Here is a 20,511-nt window from a genome sequence, read left to right as displayed (position 1 = left end):
TTAACTCCACGGTGCCCTCCAGGAAGGTTTTCCGACAGCATGTACTTGTCTTGGAATAATAAACATATAATTCATCATCTGGCTTCAAAGCTAACCTTTTGCCCATTTATTAAAATCACAAAGAGGGGAAGAAGTGTGTGATATTTAATTTCAGAGTTTCGCAATCCAAGCAACTGGGTTGTCCAAGCACCAGGTCTGATAGACCCAGGACATAGCCAATTCAATTGAAAATACATTATCTCCTTGAGTTGGGTCCAATGTGTGATTTAAAGATTTCCCAGAAAACCTATCAGAAGTGTCAGAGTGGAAGAATTACAAGCAAGTGTGAAGGGCTCGATTACTATTCATCAACCTAGAACTGGGGGGGGGGGTAGAATTCTTCAGGTTCAGGAGACGGAGCCATTCAAATTTTGACAGATGAAGTGATGGTTCTAAACGTGATTGAACAGTCTCCCCAAGGTCATGGGAGGCAGGGTGATGATACATTGGCAGCAAACACTCTACTTGGTGATAGATGACCTCGGCACAAAGCTAGGCTCTGTCCCTGATTCTCTGGGTGACTTTGCACAAGTCACAACCTCCCTGGGCCCCGATTTATAAAATAAGTGGTTTAGGTTAGATGATGTCAAAGGTTTCTTCCAACTTAAGATCTAGGATTCTTCTGGCTCTAGGTCTGTGGTTCTGTGTGTCCTGAGGGCCTGGATTGGAACTCATCTCATCTGACTCCAAATTCAGTTTTCACTACATGACCTTCTGCTGCTTCTCTTTAATAAATACTTGTAAATAGAATATGAATTATTGATTAGGAGATGGATAAAAAGCTGCGACAGATAATGTAATTGAATTATCACTGTGCTAGAAGAAATGATGAGCAGAATGAAGACAGAAAAGCATGGGAAGATTTACATGAACAGATGCAAAGTGAAATAAGTAGCCTAGGAAAACCATGGGTGTGTGTGTGTGTGTGTGTGTGTGTGTGTGTGTGTGTGTGTGTATACACACACATACACCCATAGTTTTCATATATATATATATATATATATATATATATATACATACATATATATATACACTTATACCTACATATATGTGTGTATGTACATATGCAAATATCATAATTACAATGTTGTTAATAGAGAGAACAATCACAACCTAGTTAAAATCAAAGCTTGAACATATAGCCAAGCTTCTCCCCGAAGCAAAGACCTGCACAAACGCCTCTCCCTGCGTCTTTGTAGAGGTGAGGACCATGAGTGTGAGAAGCTGCAAACAAGCCCAACCTTTTCAAAAGGCTGATTAGTTTACTGACTTTTCCCTCCTTTTTTTTTCTTGTTTATTGTAAGGATGGCTCTCTGAGTGAGGATGGGGAAGGGATTCAGTGGGTGATATGAAAACAAAAGAAATCGCCAGCATCTTATTTTAAGGAGACGGAGCACGTAGTTGCTTTTTGCAGATCTAGAGGATATTCTGCTAAGCAGGAATGGTGTATCTTTAGACGCAGCATTTACAAAACTTTGTCCTAGCTAGGAAATTTGGAAACAGAGGTAGGAGAGTGTCCCAGGAAGTTTTCTTTCTCAGAAACACGACTTTAAAGTAACCAAGTGCAATCTAGCCCCAGTATAGTGCCCGGCACATAGAAGGCACTTAGCAGACGCTCACTGACCGCTGAGTGATCAATCAAAGGCAGAATTTATTTGCTGAACTCCTTTGTCACATATCGACTAACTGCTACCTTATGTCTTGCTGTCTTCCGCACAGTTCCAATTCAATTCCACAAACATTCTTTAGTCATTTACTATGGTCCAAAAGCTGTGGGACTGGGAAGCTAGGTGGCGCCATAGTGCGTAGAGCACTGGTCTTGGAATTAGGAAGACTCAACTTCATGAGTTCAAATCCAACCTCAGACACTTACTAGCAGTGTGACCCTGGGCAAGTCACTTCACCCTGTTTGCCTCAATTTCTCATCTGTAAAATGAGCTGGAGAAGGAAATGGCAAACCATTCCAGTATCTTTGCCTAGAAAACCCCAAATGGGATCGTGAAGAATTGGATATGATTGAAAACAACTAAATAACAAAAATCACTGCGCCTGGTAATAGAGAGATGAAAATGAAATTGTGCTGACCTGAAGGAGCTTATCTCCTGTACAACTAAGTATAAGATAAGGAAAATTGAGGCTGGAACAGCATTAGCCACCTATGGGATCCAGGAAGGCTTCCTGGAGGAGGTGGTACCTGGGAGGAGCCTTGAAGGCAAACAAGATGCAGAGAGACAGCAAGGAGTAAAGCAGGCATTCCCAGTAGAGACATAATGAGTGAGAATGGGAGGGTATGTTGTGGGAACAGGGAAGAAAGGAAAGCAGGATATAGAGATAATGCCCAAGCTTCCTATCCTAGTGAAAGCATGGCCACTTAGCAGAACATTTAAGCTAGTACTGCCCTGAGCAGAACTTGGCAGAGGAGAAGAGATCCCAGCTGCCACCTCCTTCAGAAGGGTGGGGTGGGCAGAGGAGGAAAGATTCCAAAAAAGGTGCAGACAAGAGCCTCTATTGAGAGGCTCCTATCTGAAGGCAAAGTCCCAGTGGTCCTACCCTAGTTTATGGCTCTGCTTCTAGGGAAGGAAGGGGGCTCATACAAATAATAATAATAATAATAATGATAACAGTAATAGCTAGCATTTATATAGTGTTTAAAGGTTTGAAAAGCACTTTGCAGACATTATCTCATTCAATTTTCATAGCAATCCTGGGAGGAAAGGTCCTATTAGTATCCCAATTTTACAGGTGAGGGAATTGAAGCAGTTAAGTGACTTGCCCAAAGTCACACAGTAAGTTTTTGAGACTGGATTTGAATTCAAGTCTTCTTGATTCCAATTCCACCAACATCCACAGGTTGGATTCAGAAGTATTTTCCTCACAGCAATCCCTTGAGATAGACAGGGCATAAATGTCACTATCTCAGAAGGACCTGGGTTCACATCTAGCCCCTGACACATACTGACTGACTATATGACACTAGGCACCCCCTGGGAGCTCACTCTACCAATGGAATCACAGGTCCAGCCCCCCCGCCCCAAATCATGAATGAGGAACGCAAGACTCAGTGGGCTCAGTGGGTGCCTGAGAATCACACAGAGTCAGAGCCAGGACTCAATGCCAGCTCTTCTGGTGCCTTGCCTACTTCTCTTACCATGACCCCTTCTTGTCCTGGTTCTCAGACGTTGTGGCCATCCAAGTAAAGGGGGCACATTCAAGGCCATTTGGCCAAGTTCAGGAACCTGTCCTAGGTATTGGGCCATGTTAGATACACCAGCATTCCGGTCCCTGCCATCCTATTATCCCATTCCATACCTTCACACTACCTGTGAGAATCAGTTGTTTGACCAAAATTAGACTGACTCTCTCTTCATTTGTTAAAATAAAAAAGATTTCAGGACAAGTCCTTGACCTAGCATAATATCTGTGTAGTAAATTCAAGCTGTGTATCCAATAAATAATTTAAAAATTCCTGCAGCATATTATCTCTAGAGATATTGGGGTGGTGAGCATTGAAGAGATGGGGTTTGAAATAACATGGCAGAGTTACTGCAAAGATCTCCTTCCATCGAGATAAGCCAGGACCAAATATGGTGGTTGTTAAAGGTAATCAAAGAAAAAGTCCACCTTTTCCAATGATGGTCTCAGAGGTCTCTTTAAAAACCACAGGATTTCAGAGTTGGAAGAGTCTCAAATACCACCAGAGTCAGATGGGTTGAATGACCCCTTCTGATACTTATTACATACTGTATGACTTTAGGCAAGTCATTAACCTTTTGGGGCTTCAGTTTCCTCTTCAGTAAAATGAAGGTGTTGGACTTGATGGCTTCTGGAGTGCCTTCTATGAAAATTGGGGATCCTTGATCTCTCCATGGAATCCCCAACAACTGGGCATCTGGCTTCTGCCTGAAGTCCTCAGGGACTGAGCATGCGCTGGCAGCCCATAATGTGAGTATGATTCAGACTGTTGCAGAGCTTTTCCTGAATCTGTTTCTGTATGTAAAGAAAGAACTCTTCCTCTTATGTGTCTCAGTCACAGAATCAGCCCATTGGAAAGGAACTTGGTGGCTCACACCAACCTGATTGATCATGGATAGAGCATAGGACTGAGACTCAAGACTTGGATTCGAATCCCAGCCTCAGATTCTTCCCAGCTATACAGCCCTAGGCAAATCCCTTCCCCTTTCCAAGCCTTAGTTTCCTCATCTGTAAAATGAGGGGGTTGGACTCCCAACTCTTTATCTGTGAGCCTATGAGCCAATGTACCTCACATTTGTATAGGGCTTTTTGCTAAGTTATCTCATCAGATCCTCACGGCAACCCCCAAGGCAAGTGTGACTATTAGCTCCCTTTCTACAGATGGGGAAACTGCTCAGTGACATCTCTGATCTCCAGCGGCCTCTGCTTGATGCTTCTGGAGGCGGTGATGGTGGTGGTGGCTGTGGTGGAGACCCACTATCTCACAAGATACCTCATTTCTACTTTGTCATTATTAGGAGGTTTTTCCTGACATTAAGTCAAATTCTAATATTCACCTCACTCCCTATTCCTTTCTGTCTCCTGCTCTGACTTCAGCTCTCTGAGCCAGGGAAGTGCAAGTCAGGCCCCCTTCACATGACAGCCCTTCCAACATTCCAATACCATGGCCCACTCCCTCCTGCACACATTCCACATTCTGTCAACTTCTCCTCATCTGGACAGTCTTGAGTCCCTTCAGCATCCCAGCTGTTCTGCTTTGGACACTCTCCAGATGTCTCTGCTTTTCAAAGCCTTTCCTAAAATGTGGCGCTCTCTCTCTGGCTAAGTTTTTTACTTCCAGGGGTCTGTTTGACTTAGCTGATTTGCCTGGACTTGATCTCTGGTCTTTGGGCATATGGTGCCCACCTGGAACACCTAGAATTAAAATCTTGCTCTTTTCCCCAGCCCCTAGCATTTCAACTAAGGGTGGTTTCCCCTGATTTGGTAATTGAGAATGTTTTAATAAACAGAGCACAAAACAACAAAGGCAGTGATCATAAACTATTTTGGTATTTTTTTCATATTTCCTTTAGTTAAATACTGACCCTAAGGCATGGAGTTTGAATCTCAATCCTATAAAATTCCTTGGCTTCAGAAAACTAGAATCTAAGGGAATGTCCATCAATTGGAGAATGGCTCAACAAAATGCAGTCCATGAATGTAATGGAATACTATTGTGCTGTAAGAAACACATATTTGGGATAGTTTCAGAGAAACCTGGGAAGACTTGTATGAACCGATACAAAGTGAAGTGAGCAGAGCCAGGAGAACAATTTGTACAATAACAACAATGCTGTAATGACAAACTTTAAAAGACTTAAGAAGTCTGATCCATATAGTAATCAACCACCACCCCAGGGCACCAACGATAAAGAATGTTACCCACCTCCTGAGAGTGAACTAATGAACTAAATATGTATAATGAGATACACGTTTTTGGACGTGATCAATGTGGGAATATTTTTTACTTGACTGTGCGTTATTTGTTACAAGGGGTATTTTTTTTCTTCCTCCTTCCCATTCTTCCTCCTTCTCTCTCCCTCCTCCCCTTCCTCTTTTCCTTTCTTTCTTCCTTTTCTTTCTCCCTCTCTCTTTCTTTCTTGGAGGGAGAGGAAGGAAGAGAAAATAAATGTCTGTTGGTTGAAAAAATAATTTCAGAATCGTCTCTGGCCTCAACTTGGTTCTTTGCCTTCCCATCAGTCCTTTTCCTGTAGAGAATATATGACTTCCTAGGTTGGTTAGCTGGTATTTCCATCTCTGTTTTTTTTTTCTCTTTGCAACCAAAATAAAGCTACTTCATGTTGGATGTTGTGTGGATTGATCAGGACAGAGAGAGTACTTACTTTCCAATATGTTTTAAGAAGATAGTCAGCAAGATTATAGAGTTGTCTTTAAAAAAGATATAGGCATTTGACAAAATACAATACTCATTCCTACCGAAACAAACAAACAAACACAAGAAAGCATAGGAATAAATGGAGCTTTCCTTAAAATGATAAATAGTATCCATCTAAAACCATCAGCAAGCATTATCTGTAATGGGCATAAGCTAGAAGACTTCTCAATAAGATCAGGGGTGAAGCAAGGATGCCCATTACCATCCCTATTATTCAGTATTGTACTAGAAATGCCAGCTATAACAATAAGAGAAGAAAAAGAAGTTAAAGAAATTAGAATAGGCAATGAGGAAACAAAACTATCACTCATTGCAGATGGTATGATGGCATACTTAGAAAATCCTAGAGAATCAACTAAAAACTGGTTGAAATGATTAATGACTTCAGCAAAGTTGCAAAATATAAAATAAATCCACATAAATCATCAGCATTTCTATATATTACCAACAAAGTCCAGCACAGAAAGAGAAATTCCATTTAAAACAACTGTAGACAATAGAAAATACTTGGGAGTCTACCTGCCAAGAAAACCCAGGAACTACATGAACACAATTATAAAACACTTTTCACACAAATAAAGTCAGATCTAAACAACTGGAGAAATATTAGTTGCTCATGGGTAGGCCAAGCCAATATAATAAAAATGACAAATCTACCTAAATTAATTAACTTATTCAGTGCCATACCAATCAAACTACCAAAAAAAAATCAATAAAGCCAGAAAAAATAACAATTATTTTTCTGGAAGAAAAAAAGGTCATGAATATCAAGGGAATAAATGGGAAAAAAAATGTGAAAAAAGGTAGTCTAGCCATACAAGATTTCAAGTTGTATTACAAAGTAGTAAGTATCAAAGCAATCTGGTACTAGCTAAGAAATAGAGTGGTGGACCAATGGAATAGATCAGGTATATAATAAACAGTAGTAAATGACCATAGTAATCTAGTGTTTGATAAATCCAAAGATCCAAGATTTTGGGATAAGAATGATTTGACAAAAACTGCTAGGAAAACTGGAAAGCAACTTGGCAGAAACTAGGTATAGACCAGCATCTCACACTATATACCAAGATAAGGTCAAAATGGATACATGATTTAGACATAAAAAGTGATATCATAAGCAAAGTAGGGAAGCATGAAAATTTTACCTTTCAGATCATTGAATAAGGGAAAAAATTTTGACCAAATAAGAGATAGAGAGTATTATATGATGTAAAAATGGATAATTTTGATTATATTAAAAAAGATTTTTCAAAAGTAAAACCAGTGCAGCCAAAATTAGAAGGTATGCAGGAAACTAAGGTGTATGGAGGGTAGGAGGGGAATTTCCAGCAAAGTTCTTCAATAAAGGACTCATTTCTCAAATATAAAGAACTGAGTCAAATTTATAATATGAATCATTCCCCAATTGAGAAATGGTCAGAAGATACAAACAGGCAGTATCAGAAAAAGAAACCAAAGTTATCCATAGTCATATGAAAAAATTCTCTAAATCACTATTGATTAGAGAAAAACAAATTAAAACAACTTTGAAGTACCACTCACACCTATCAGACTGGCTTATATGATAGGGGGAAAAATGACAAATGTTGGAAGCAGTGTGGAAAAATACAGACATTAATTCACTGTTGGTGGACTTGTATACTGATCTAGCTATTCTGGAGAGCAATTTGGAACTACACCCAAAAGGCTATAAAATTGTGCATACCCTTTGATCCAGCAATATTGCTGCTAGGTCTGTATCCCAAAGAGTTGAAAGAAAAATGAAAAGGACATATATGCACAAAAATATTGATAGTGCCTCTTTTTGTGGTTGCAAAGAATTGGAAATTGAGGGGAAGCCCATCAATCAGGAAATGGCTGAACAAGTTGAGGTATATGTTTCTGATGGAATACTACTGTGCTATAAGAAATTATGAGGGTGATGGTTTCAGTAAAACCTGGGAAGATTTATATGAACTGATGCAAAAGGAAGAAAGCAGAACCAAGAGAACATTGTACACAGTAACAGCAACATTGTATCATAAACAACTGTGAATGACTCAGCAATTTTGAACAATAAAATGATCCACAACAGTTCCCAAAGGACTCATGATGAAAAATGCGATCTACCTCCAGAAAATGATCTGACGGAGACTAAATGCAGATTGGAGCATACTTTTTAAACTTTTTTTTTCTTGCTGTTATTGGGTTTTTTGGTCCGTTTTCCTATGCAACACGGCTAATATGGAAATATGTTTTGCACAACTTCACAGGTATAATCTACATAAAATTGTTTTCCTTCTCAAAGAGGGGTCACAGGAAGAAAGGAAAAAGGGAATTTGGAACTCAAAATTTGAAAAAATAATGCTAAAAATTTTTGTTTATATGTAATTGGGAAAAAATGAAAAGAAAAAAGAAAAAATTACATATAATTGAGAAAATAAAATTTAAAACAATTAAAACCAATAAAAAACAATACAGACTTTCATCTATGATGGTTTAAATGCTTCCCTGCCTAAAAGGGAGAGGAGAGAAAATCATACTGAGGGAGTTAGGTAACATAATGAATAGATAACTGGATTTGGAGGTAGAAAGACCTGAATTCAAATTCAGCTTCAGATACTTATTAGCTGTCTTCCAAGGCAAGTTATTAGACTTGTGTCAGTTAATTCATCCTTAAATGGAAATACTAATGGCACCTAGGTGCCACAGGGTTGAAGTGAGAGTCAAATGAGATGACATGTGAAAAGTTCTTTACAAACCTTAGAGTACTCCATTAATGCTAGCTATTATTACTATAACCCGTTGAGGACCATTTGATGAATTCTCTAAAACTGTAAATCTCAGGACCCTGGGAGGGTAGAGAGTAGGGGCTTTTCCTGACAGCTCTCAGCTGCACAAATAAGTAGCTGTGTGACTTGGGGCAAGTCACTCCATTTCTTTGGGGCTTAGTTTCCATATCTGTAAAATAAAAGGATTCAACTAGTTGATGTCTCAGGTCCCTTCTAGTTCTAAAGTCATGATCAAATGATTTTATTCCCTATCTAGTTACCCATTAAATCTATTCATTTATGTGTAGAAACAAGAACAGAATCTTTACATTGCTCCATAGTCTGCCTATTGGCATCATACAAAAGTGGAGACAGGATAGGTCATGGAATCTGGAAGACCTGAATTCAAGTGCTGCCTCAAAGAGGCATACAAGCTGTGTGACCCATGGACATGCCACTTAACTTTCAAGTATTCCAGACAACTCTCCAGGACTCATTGTTCCAGAGGAGTTGTTCATCTGCATCAGTGGAGGCCATTTGCTTCCTGGAAATTCCTCCTACAGAGGAAGTCTCAGGCTCCTCTTTGAGGGGCGGGGCATGATTGAGGCTGACATGAAGCATTAGCTGATACTTTGTTCCTGCCTCTCAGCCAGATCTGAGCCCACTTCCCCTCCCAGGCATTCATAATCTGTCCTCTGGCAGCCATTGCACTCCTTCCAGCAGCCAGACACACAGGCTCATCCCTGCTCCCCTGATGGCCACCAGAGAGCATTTCTGTTCCTTCCCCCAAGATCGGGAGCCTGTAATTAGACAATGTCCGCCTGTATCCCTGAAAATCTTTTTTTGCCTCATAAAAGAATCCAGAATGATGCAGTCATTAGCCATGCATCAGCGGAGCCAATGTAATTACCTAAAATCCAGGGACATGCTTGACAAGCCACAGAACACAAGATGTTTGTGGATCCGGGAAGCTTTTGGTCAAGAGACATTCAACAGAGACTTTTCACCAGGATGCAATAAGTCAGTAGTTAGTGATCTTGGCTCTTTCTCTCCCCGGCATATGGTGATGTTCAAAAAGGCTCATAGAGTGTCTATTCCTCTGTGTGTGTGTATGCGAGCACATGTGTGTGTATACACATAACAAGGGGCTTTTAGGTGACATTTAGCCCACATTCCTCATTTCACACAAAAAGAAACAGAGGCCCAGAAATACTAAGAAAATTGCCTACAATTATACAACTTATATTTTCTTTATTAGAGGATCATAAGATTGCAGATTACCAGAGTTGGAACAGATATTAAAGGCTATGTAACTCAACTCAATTTTATGGATGAGGAAATTGAGTCCTAGAGAAGGGAAGAGACTTATCCAAGGCCACACAAGTAATTTATTATCACCTCATTGTTGTCATTGTTATTCAGTTGTTTAGCTGTCTTTGACTCTCTGTGACCCCATTTGGGTTTTCTCAGCAAACACCTGAGTGGTTTGCCATTTCCTTCTCAGCTCATTTTACAGATGAGGAAACTAAGGCAAATAGCATTAAGTGACTTGCCCAGAGCCACACAGCTAGTGGCTGAGGCCAGATTTTGAACTCAGGTCTTCCTGACTCTAGGCCCAGTGCTCTATCCACTGTACTACCTAGCTGCCCCCACCTCCATTTTACAGATGTGAAAAGTGAGTCTCCTACATGATAAGTGGTCACAGAGTCATAGATACAGACTTGGAAGGACCTTCATCCTCTGAGTCACTCAGAGTCACATAGTAGTAAGTAGCTGAGTGGGGATGTGAACCCAGGTCAGTTCCCTGAATCTAGATACATCCTTTGCATGTTTACATGTTGTATTTGTTTCTGTCAGGGTGTGTGATTCCATCATTACTGAAGAGCTCTGAATGAGGAAAATCCTATCAATGCCATAGTGTTGGGCAATGTACACCCCATGAGAAATGCATTTACTTACTTTTAGCATTCATTTAAATTTTTTTTGAGTTCCAAATTCTCTCCCTCCTTCCCTCCCCTCCCCTACCCATTGAGAAGGAGAGCAATGTGATACCAGTTGTATGTGGGAAATCGTGCAAAACCTACTGCCATACAACTCACACTCTTAGACAACTGTCCAAGGCTCTTAGGGGTGGACTGATTTGTCTAGCATCCGACCATTAGGTGTCAGAGGCTGGACTTAAGCCTGGGTCTTCTTGATTCCACAACTTGCCCTCTATCCACTACTTCAACCTCCTTGTACAGATTGTATATTCTCCTCCCCTCCCCACCCCCAACCCCCGAAAGTGGAAGCCCCCTGAGGGCAAGACCTCTAGCTTTTGGAATCTTCCCAGTCTTTAGGTTTTAACGTAATTCTTAGCCGGTGTCTAACAAATACTTGTTGAGTGAATTGAATTAAAGCCAGTGGTAGAGCAGAGCAGACATCAAGTCTGGAACTGGATGCAGAAGAGCTAGGTGACCTTGGGCAAGTCTTTTCCTCTTAGCTTTCTCCTCTTTAAAATAAGGATCAGGAAAAAAATAGTGATAAAATAAGGATCAGAATGCCATCACACAGGCGTGTGATGAGAAAAGTACTTTGTAAGCCTTAAAGGACTATAGAAATGTGCATGATGGTGCTTCTCTCCTGATGCCACATCCTATGTGGGGCTACCATATCTTGTCATCTCTCTCTCTCTCTCTCTTTTTCTTTCTCTCTTTTAACCTACTTTCAAGTCAAGGTCTTTAAAAGATGGAATTGTTATGGCACATACCATATTTCATGTCTGCAGAAGACAGTAGAAAGCCATATTACCTCTAATCCTTAACCTAATACATGCAGGCAAAGAAAAAAAAAGGTACCAGGGCTATCTTAATTCAAAAACCCAGGAGGCTTTATGGTACCCATAAGTACATTTCTGTCTAAGTCCCCTTCCAGGTATAATATCCTATGATCCTGTAATAATTAAAATGGAAATAGAAAGGATTGAAAACAGGGTGGAAAGGAGGAGATAATTCTTCCTTTTCTCCTAGAGTAGAAATTTAAATCTGAAAAAACAATTGTAAACATTAGCATGATATAGGAATGATGAATTCAGGAAGTCAACTTATCCCAAGAAAATTCATCATTAGAAATCAAAAGGTCATAATTTCTCAGGAAAGAAAAAAATAAAGATGAAGAGTATTATAAAAAGCCAACAGTGGTGTAGTCGGTATTCCTAGAGGGAGGTTGGCTGATCAAATGTTTGTTTCTAAGGTTAAATGTTTGGTAATAAGGTCAACCCAAGAGGAGGCCATTGTTCTGACACTACTGATGTCTCCTTTGTGAGGTTGGGATGCACTTTGTCCTATGTATCACTGAGTTAATTCCACCTTGATGATGAATTTCATGGATAAGCTCTTCCATTGGAATGTAAGCTTTCTGCAGATACGGATTGTTTCATTCTTTTACTTCAGCAGAAGCACAGTGTCTGGCATGTAGCACATGCATAATAAATACTTACTGATTGATGGGTACTTCTTGATGCCTGGTTAACAACCAATCGCTGATCAAGTTTATAACTTGGACTTGGCTTTCAAAAATGGGAAGGGGAGATGAGGAGAATCAGAGCTGACGGATCCAGACAGGAAAAGGGTTTTAGAGAGAGACTCGACTTTACACACCTATGAGGTTCCTCCAGGGAAACCTGTGTCTCTAGAAATGGCAGCAAATGGAGGCAGCAGTGGAGTTCCTAGGCTGAGGAAGAGCTGGGATCACAACACAGCAAGAGACCAAGGTATGACATCATTGGAATTGTGAGTTTTGTGGACTGTGCAGATCTAGGGCAAAGGGGCTGACTCTATAATCCTCTATCCCACCCAGGGCTTCCCTGTTGAGGAGGGGAGCATCCTTAAAAGATGCAGGGCTAGCTGGAGGGGAAAGCTCAGGCATTTTTCCATTGTAGAGAAACTTCTATATTGGGACAGTACTATAATCATGAGGACTATATGGGTGCTGGGGGAAGAGAGGACTCACCAGATAGTTGGGATATTTGAATCCTTAATGTTGATGACTGCTTTCTGTGTGTGTGTGTGTGTGTGTGTGTGTGTGTGTGTGTGTGTGTGGTCCCCAAGACGTATCAGGAAGATTCAAAGGAACCTTGCCAAACAGGGAAGAATTGTTTTAACTATTTCTAGCCTTAGGAATGAGACCTTTGTACTTGTGTTTTGCTTTTTTTGGTGGGGGCAGCAGGCTAAGGCCAGCAGAGCCTGTCCTACACTGGATATATTGTTAACTTGAGGGCTTGTATGGGAACTGAGAGCACTCCTTTTTCTACATAAGCCTAGATAGGAGTCAAATTCTTATGATCTCAGGGGAAATTCTGGTTGAGGACCAGACCAAAAAGCATGAGTATTGAAAAGCCCCCAAGATTGAGCCTGTATTGGGAAAACCCAGAGATTTGCTTCTGGGCTATGAGTTACAATTAAAATTGCTGGCTAAAAAACCCAAAACACACATTTATCCTACAGGTTAGAGACACAAATGAAAACAACCCCATGTAAACACATAGCATGGCAGAGGAGCTCTAAGGGTAAAGATGAAAAAAGGTGGGTGCTACTGTGGAGAGATGCAGGCAAGCCTGCTCCCCTGGGCCAGTTTTTCAATATGCTAACTAAGAAATAAAGAAATTCTAAGCTGCCTAGGAAACAGATATCTGCTGTCATCACAAAGAAAAATGAAAAGATAATGTAACACTTGAAAATGATCAAAACCCTAGAAAAAAATGGTGCTGGGGATACATGAGTAAGTAAATGCTTGGAGACGCTCAACACGAACACAAAAAGAAGCTTATTCAAAGGACATTAACGGCTCTGGTTAACAATCCTTCTGGATCATTTAGCAACCTGGAGAGCTGAGATAACTAATAACTGAAGGGAGAGGCTGTAGTTTGAATCCTTAAATGAAAAAATGATTCTGAAAGTTATGTTGTAGAAAATATATTGGGAGGAGGAGAAAGAGAGACGCAGAGAGAGAGACAGAGAAAAGGAGAGGAGGAGGAGGAGGAGGAGGAGGGAGGGAGTGAAAGAGAGAGGGAGAGGGAGAGAGAGACAGGCAGAGACAGAGAGACACAGAGACAGAGAATATTTAAACATCTGAAAATATGGATACTGAGGCAACCAGGAACACATGTGGTCTTACAAAGAATTAATCATGCTAAATAAAAGTCAAAGGCTGTTTTTTAAACAAATACCAAAGTTGGAAGGGATAGATAGCACACTGGACAACAGAACTGGAATTTTTTTTAAAAAAGATCTAGACAAGACAGGGAATTTAATAATAATAAATGGAAAACATTATCCTTGGGTTCAAAAAAGTCAACTTTGCTAAAACAATTTCAAAAGACTCATGATGGAAAATGCTATCCACATCCAGAGAAAGAACTACGGAGTCTGAATGCAGATCAAAGCATACTATTTGCTCTCTCTCTCTCTCTCTCTCTCTCTCTCTCTCTCTCTCTCTCTCTCTTTCTCTCTTTTCTTTCTCATGGCTTTTGCCTTTGGTTCTGATTCTTCTTTCATAACATGACTAATATGGAAATACGTTTAGTATAATTGTACATGTATAGCCTATATGAAATTGCATGCCATCTTGGGGAGAGGGGAGGGGAAGGAGGAAAAAAAATTGGAACTTGAAATCTTATAAAACCGAATGCTGAAAACAACAAATAATAAATAAATAATTTTTTGAAGAATCAACTTTGGAAAAATTGAAACATATCACACTGGGAAAGTCTCAACTAGACAGTAATTTGTCTGAGAAAGATCTGGGGTTCTTAGGGGGTGACAAGTTCAAAATGAATCAAGAGTATGATATGACACCCAAAAGAGTTAATGTGGTTTTTTGACAATATTAACTTGATAATTTTGCTTCAGGAAGTGACTAAAATATCTATAGCCTTTGATCAAGAGACTCTATTGCTAGGCATTTACCCCTAGTAGCTCAGAAGTGGCAAGAAGGATCATATAATCTCCAAAACATTCATAGCAGTAGCTTCATAGTACAAAGGAATTGGAAACAAGGTAGACACCTACTGCCTGGGGAATGGCTAAACCAGTGTGGTACATACACTAATATAATGGAATAGATTATGCTGAAGAAAGAAAGAAAGAAAGAAAGAAAGAAAGAAAGAAAGAAAGAAAGAAAGAAAGAAAGAAAGAAAGAAAGAAAGAAAGAAAGAAAGAAAGAAAGAAAGAAAGAAAGAAAGAAAGAAAGAAAGAAAGAAAGGAAGAAAGAAAGGAAGGAAGAAAGGAAGGAAGGAAGGAAGGAAGGAAGGAAGGAAGGAAGGAAGGAAGGAAGGAAGGAAGGAAGGAAGGAAGGAAGGAAGGAAGGAAGGAAGGAAGGAAGGAAGGAAGGAAGGAAGGAAGGAAGGAAGAAAAAGGAAAAAGATAAATACAAAGAATTCTGAGAAACAGGGGAAGATATCTGAACTGATGCAGACACCAGGAATAGAAAGGTTAAAAAAAAAAGGATCATCCCCACCTCCAAGGTGCTTATTCTTTCTTGCAGGTAATATGACACATACACAGATAGGTATGCCATGAAGTAGGGTGTGATAGAGAGAAAGGAGAGATCTAAAATCTTGTAACAAAATCTGAGGAAAGAAAAGATTTTCCTTCAGCTGAGGGACTGATCAGGTGTCTGGCATGAGTGTTTAATCAATGCTTGTTGACTTGACTCACTGACCACACAGAGAAAGTGGCATCTAAACTCAGCTCTGAAGGAAAGGAAGGATTCTGAAAGGTGATGAGGAGGCAGCATATTCCAGAAATAGAGAAGGGTCCATGCAAATGCATGGAGGTGGGGGGAATATTGGACTTGGGAAGTAGTGAACAGCCCAGTTCGCCTAGATTAGAAAATACATCATTCTACTCTGTGTAAAACAGTATATAGAGAAGCGGCAGATAAGCTATCCTTTAGGAAAAGCTGAAAACGAAATGACAGGACAGGTACATTACAGGGATCGTTTGAGAGAGATAAAAGGGGGTGGCCTCTGGTCTTCTTTAGGGTTACAATGCTGAACAGAGAGAGCTCCATCTCCACTGCTGCTTGTGATCGATTGCTGTACATGTTTGCAAATGAGTTGAGATGGAGCCTTCCTTGGGAAGTTGGGTGGAAACATATTTTTAATCATGGCAGGACAGCCTCATCTTGAGATGGCAGTTCTGACAACGCTGGGTAATTAGCTTAATGGGGCTGGATGGGCTGAAATCCAAATGAGAATGAACAGCAGCAGCCTGACTTCTACATTACATCCCAACTGCAAACTGCTACAGGGCTTGACATATACCCGACATTGTAGTAATCACTCTCAACATCTTTTCCAAGGCAACCCATGGAGCCTCCAGCTATGATCTCCTCAGATCCACCTGGTTTAATAGTGTCAGGTCTTAGCGGAGAGATCATCTGGAGAACATACAGGGGGCTAGGAGCTTACCCCTAGCATTCAGCTCACCTGCTGTTACATGGGCTAAAACAAAGACTCCTATAGGAATTCCCTCTGTTACTCTCCAGCATTCATTCCCCAGAGAAGCCTGACAAGCCCATGTTTTCACTGCACCATAATCACCATGAGGGATTAAGACCAGCTTGTTTTTATTTATAGGATAAAATACCAGTTCCTTTACCTGGCATCTACATGTGTACACAGGCTGGCTCCTGGCTAGCTCTCAGGCTTATTTCATGTACCTCCCATTCACCTTCTCCATGTTCCAGCCATATTGAATTCTCTTCCATTTTTTCATCCTTTCTTCTTGCACCTCTGTCCATGGTCCCAGGCCATCCTTCATACCTGGAATACAATCCCTCTTAACTCTGTCCATTTGTGGGATTTAGAATTCAAAGGGCCTTCAGAAATCTTCTAGTCCCATTCTCTCTTTATATAAATGAAAACTCTAAGGCCACAAAGGACTGGGTTGCTTACCCAAAATCACAATGATGGTAAGATGAAAAATGAAATTTAAACTCAGATCTTTGCATTTCAAAACCAGTACTCTTTACCTACTGTACTATACTGCTTTTCTCAATTCAATTTAATGAACACTTAATAACCACCTAACACACTATGTCAGGCCATGGGCTGTGTGCCAGGCATGAAAAGATGAAAAATGGCACTGTCCCTGCCCTTGAAGAGTTTATAATCTAACGGTGACATAGCTAAGTATGATACAAGGAATAATGTGATATGGACAAAGGAGAGCCAAGAAAATACCATCATAAATTAAAGAAATTGATGAAAAAGCATTTATTAAGCACTTACTATGTGCCATGCCCTGGGGACGCAAACAGAAATGTGAAATGGCTCCTGTTCTGAAAAGGGCTCGCATTTTAATAGGAAACAATACATATGAGAAATTTCAGGAGAGAGAGGCAGGTAGTGGAGGTCAAGAGACAACTTGATCAAGGAGATGGTGTTTGAGCTGAACCTTGAAGCAAAGAAGGGATTTCAATAGCTAGGGAGGATGAGGAGGTTGAGGAGGGCAAGGAGAAGGAGGATGAGGATGAGGCTAATGAATTCTCAGAGACCTACCACAAAAAAGTTTGCTGTCATTAGTCAGGAGGAGGTAACTTGTGACCTCCCAGAGAGTTGCTCCAGGTGAGTAAGTGAGGCCCCAGGAAGCCAGACAGCCTGAGCTTAAGGACTGGATGGAAGTGAGAAAGCAAGTGTAGACTATGTCTATGAGCTTATTCGTGAGGCAGAAGAGGTGGAATGATCGTTTGAAGGGATGGAAGTGTTGTGTTGTGTGTAAGTTTTTCTAGGCTAGGACAGACCCGAGCACATTTGTTGGCTGAAAGGGCCAGTGGGGAGATCCTCTTCTTTCAAGGCCCAGCTCAGGCAGCGCTTCCTGCATGGATCCCCCCTGATGCCCTTCTCTCCCTCCTCCTTCCAGTTTTCCCAGGATTTTGCCAGATTTCTCTTTTGTTCTTTTATCATTCTACATGGTATTCAGGTCATTTATGTGCTCACTGGAGAAGGAAGTGGCAAACCTCCCCAGTATCTGCCAAAACCCCCCCAAAAGGAGTCCTGGAGAGTGGGACACACCTGGAAAGACTGAACACCAAAGATATGTGTGCACCATACTCTCCCACTAGACTCTAAGTTTGTTGAAGGCAAGAATTTTGCTCTTTTTCATCCTTGAGTTCCCAGTGCCTAGCACATAACAGGCATTGCATAACATTTTTTGAATTGAAAGGAATGTGCTGTCACTCTTTTCCTCATTCAGATTGTGGGTCTGAAATAAGGATGATTTGGAAATCAATTAGTCCAAACAAAGCAAAACAAAGAGCCAGTTACCTTGGATTCCTCTTAGCCTCAGGTCAACTCAAAGCGAATAGGAGAATTTAGCCAAACAAAAAGCAATGTCACCTAGTTGAAAAACCAAGAGGCAGAGGACCTCTGGTTACTGCCAACTACCTATGTAACACCTAGGGCTATCACTTCCGCCTTCTGGGTCTCGGTTTTCATTTTCTCAACTGCAAAATGAGGGGGTTGGACTCTCTGACTTCTAATGTCCTATGATAAGTCATTAGCCCTTTCAGATGAGGACTTTTCTTTGTCAACAAGGTACAATGTGGGCTCTATACACATCCTGTCACAGGGACAGCTTGATAAGGAGACCAGAGTAACTCTTTGGTTACCACTGTCACTTCCTTTTGTTTGATCGATGGTCCACATTGGAGGGCCTCTACCTTCTGTTTTTTCCATTCACCTCTAGGGCCCTCACCACTCTCCAAAACCCAAGTACAGACTGGGGAAATGGAAGAGTCAGTATTATATGTCTTCATATTTGGCACAAATCATTTAAAGATCCCTCTGCTCCACTGACATCTATAAGATGTCAAGTGATTTAGAGAAAGGCCCCCCACATGTTGGGTGGACCCTTTGGAGAATCAGTAAAAGGCCATGAATAAGTCCCATAAGATGGGCAAGCTTAGATGGGCTCTCATTGGCACTACTAGAGACAGTATGCATATAAAAGAAATTAAAGGTCCATGGAAGAATGGAAATATCAATCAGTCCTTCAACAAGTGTTTAATAAGCATAACAAAGTGATGTAGGTTAACTAACCCACAGATTATCAGCAGCCTGATACTTGATTCATTCCCATATTTAATCTTGTTATCACAAATCTAGGATGATCTAGGAGTATGTTTGCACATTTCTTCATTAATTAAAAATGCCTCAGCATATCAATTAATTAATAAGTTAGATTGATGCCCCATCCCAGCTTATCAAGTGTTAATAAGCATTAAACCAGAGAAACATCTTTCCCCTTAAGAAGTTGTTCATATCTCTCTATGTATCAAAACTCCTAATCTAGTATTAAATATTAATATCACTGACTGCACAATTTGTTAGCAATAGATAATAATGTAGGCATAAATAATAATGTACAGTAGTTTAGCTGGGAGGAAGGTCATGGATAACCTCAAACCATAGCTACACTGCAAATGACTTTTCCTTACTTCTGCAAACATAGCCCCACCATTTGGTTCATTACAAATACCAAGCAAAATCTCTTCTCAAGAATTGTCTTCATTCTCTTGGGTTAAAAACCAATTTAATCAAGAAAGAAGACTTCTCCATTGACTTTCTGCCTGTTTTCTCCAACTTCTCTCTCTGACATGAAAATAGTATATCTCTAGCTTCTCTCAAACCCTCAATCACTACGGTATTTCCAAACTGACATAAAAAATTGCCATTTCCACTACATTCCGTTTTTCTCTTAAAGATATAGGAACATGGGCAGCTAGGTGGCTCAGTGGATAGAGCTCCGCCTTGGAATCAGGAGGATCTGAGTTCAAATCTGGCTTCAGAGCCTTGATACTTACTAGCTACATCACCCCGGGCAAGTCACTTAACCCCAATTGCCTCACCAAAAAGCAAATAAAAATAATAAAAATAAAAATAAATCATTTTAAAAGAATGCTTAGAATATATAGGAACATGGTCTGTAGTCTTTGTTGGAGAGCTTAGTGAAGCATTTATTACTTAAAACACCTACTATGAACCAGGTACCACAGTTCACTGGTTCCTGGGCTCTTCCTTCATATGAAGATCAAATAAGATAATGTATCTAAAGCATGTTCCTATACAAATGTTAGCTATTGTTACCATTAACGTCTGAAAATTTCTTGGACCCACACACAACAGTGGCATCACCATGTGTGTTGATTAAGAAAATGCATAATAAAAAACCGACAATTTCTGGCTCACGTACGGATTTGCAGTCCCATTGAAACATCTCCATTCTTCCAGTGGTCCACGCTCACAGGTTAGAAACAGTTGACGCGATAAGTAAGACTGCATCGATCTACAGACCCTCTTCTCTTTTTCACCATTCCAGCGCCCACATGAATCCTCTGCCACTCTGGTAGCCCTACATTTACACCAAAAACCTCTGTTTTCCTTTCCAGGTGACACTTCCCCTCCAGAACCAGCTGTCCACTTCCTGCCAAACCCTTTTCCCCAAAAGGCCCCATTTCCAGAGCACCTCCAGGAGTACATAAGCAAATCTTAGCTTCCTTAACTGAAAACTAGAAATTTAGATGGGATTTAAGGTGCCTTTCAAGTTCTAAAAAACATTGCAATTCTTCTTCTCTGAGCCCTTCCCTTTTATTTGTCTTTTCCTCATGCTACTAGCTCTCGAGTAATAATAATAATAACAACAACAATAATGATAACAACGAACATTTATATAGTGCTTGCTATGTGCCATGCGCTGTGCTAATCACTTTACAATTACTATGCCATCTGATCCTCACAGCAACCCTGGGAGGTAGGTGCTGTTATCACCC

General features: G+C 40.5%; 1 protein-coding gene across 1 annotated transcript in view; it reads right to left on the bottom strand.

Moving 5' to 3' along the window:
- The window catches only part of CHN2 (chimerin 2), a 288,870-nt gene that overhangs the window by 131,946 nt on the left and 136,413 nt on the right, over positions 1 to 20,511 (bottom strand). The gene's annotated exons all lie outside the window — the stretch shown is intronic.

Source organism: Phascolarctos cinereus, unplaced genomic scaffold, assembly GCF_003287225.1.
Source record: "Phascolarctos cinereus isolate Bilbo 61053 unplaced genomic scaffold, phaCin_HiC Scaffold_1;HRSCAF=81, whole genome shotgun sequence".
NCBI classification, from domain to species: domain Eukaryota; kingdom Metazoa; phylum Chordata; class Mammalia; order Diprotodontia; family Phascolarctidae; genus Phascolarctos; species Phascolarctos cinereus.
Note: the sequence above shows the minus strand (reverse complement) of the source record. Positions and strands in the feature narration are given on the sequence as shown.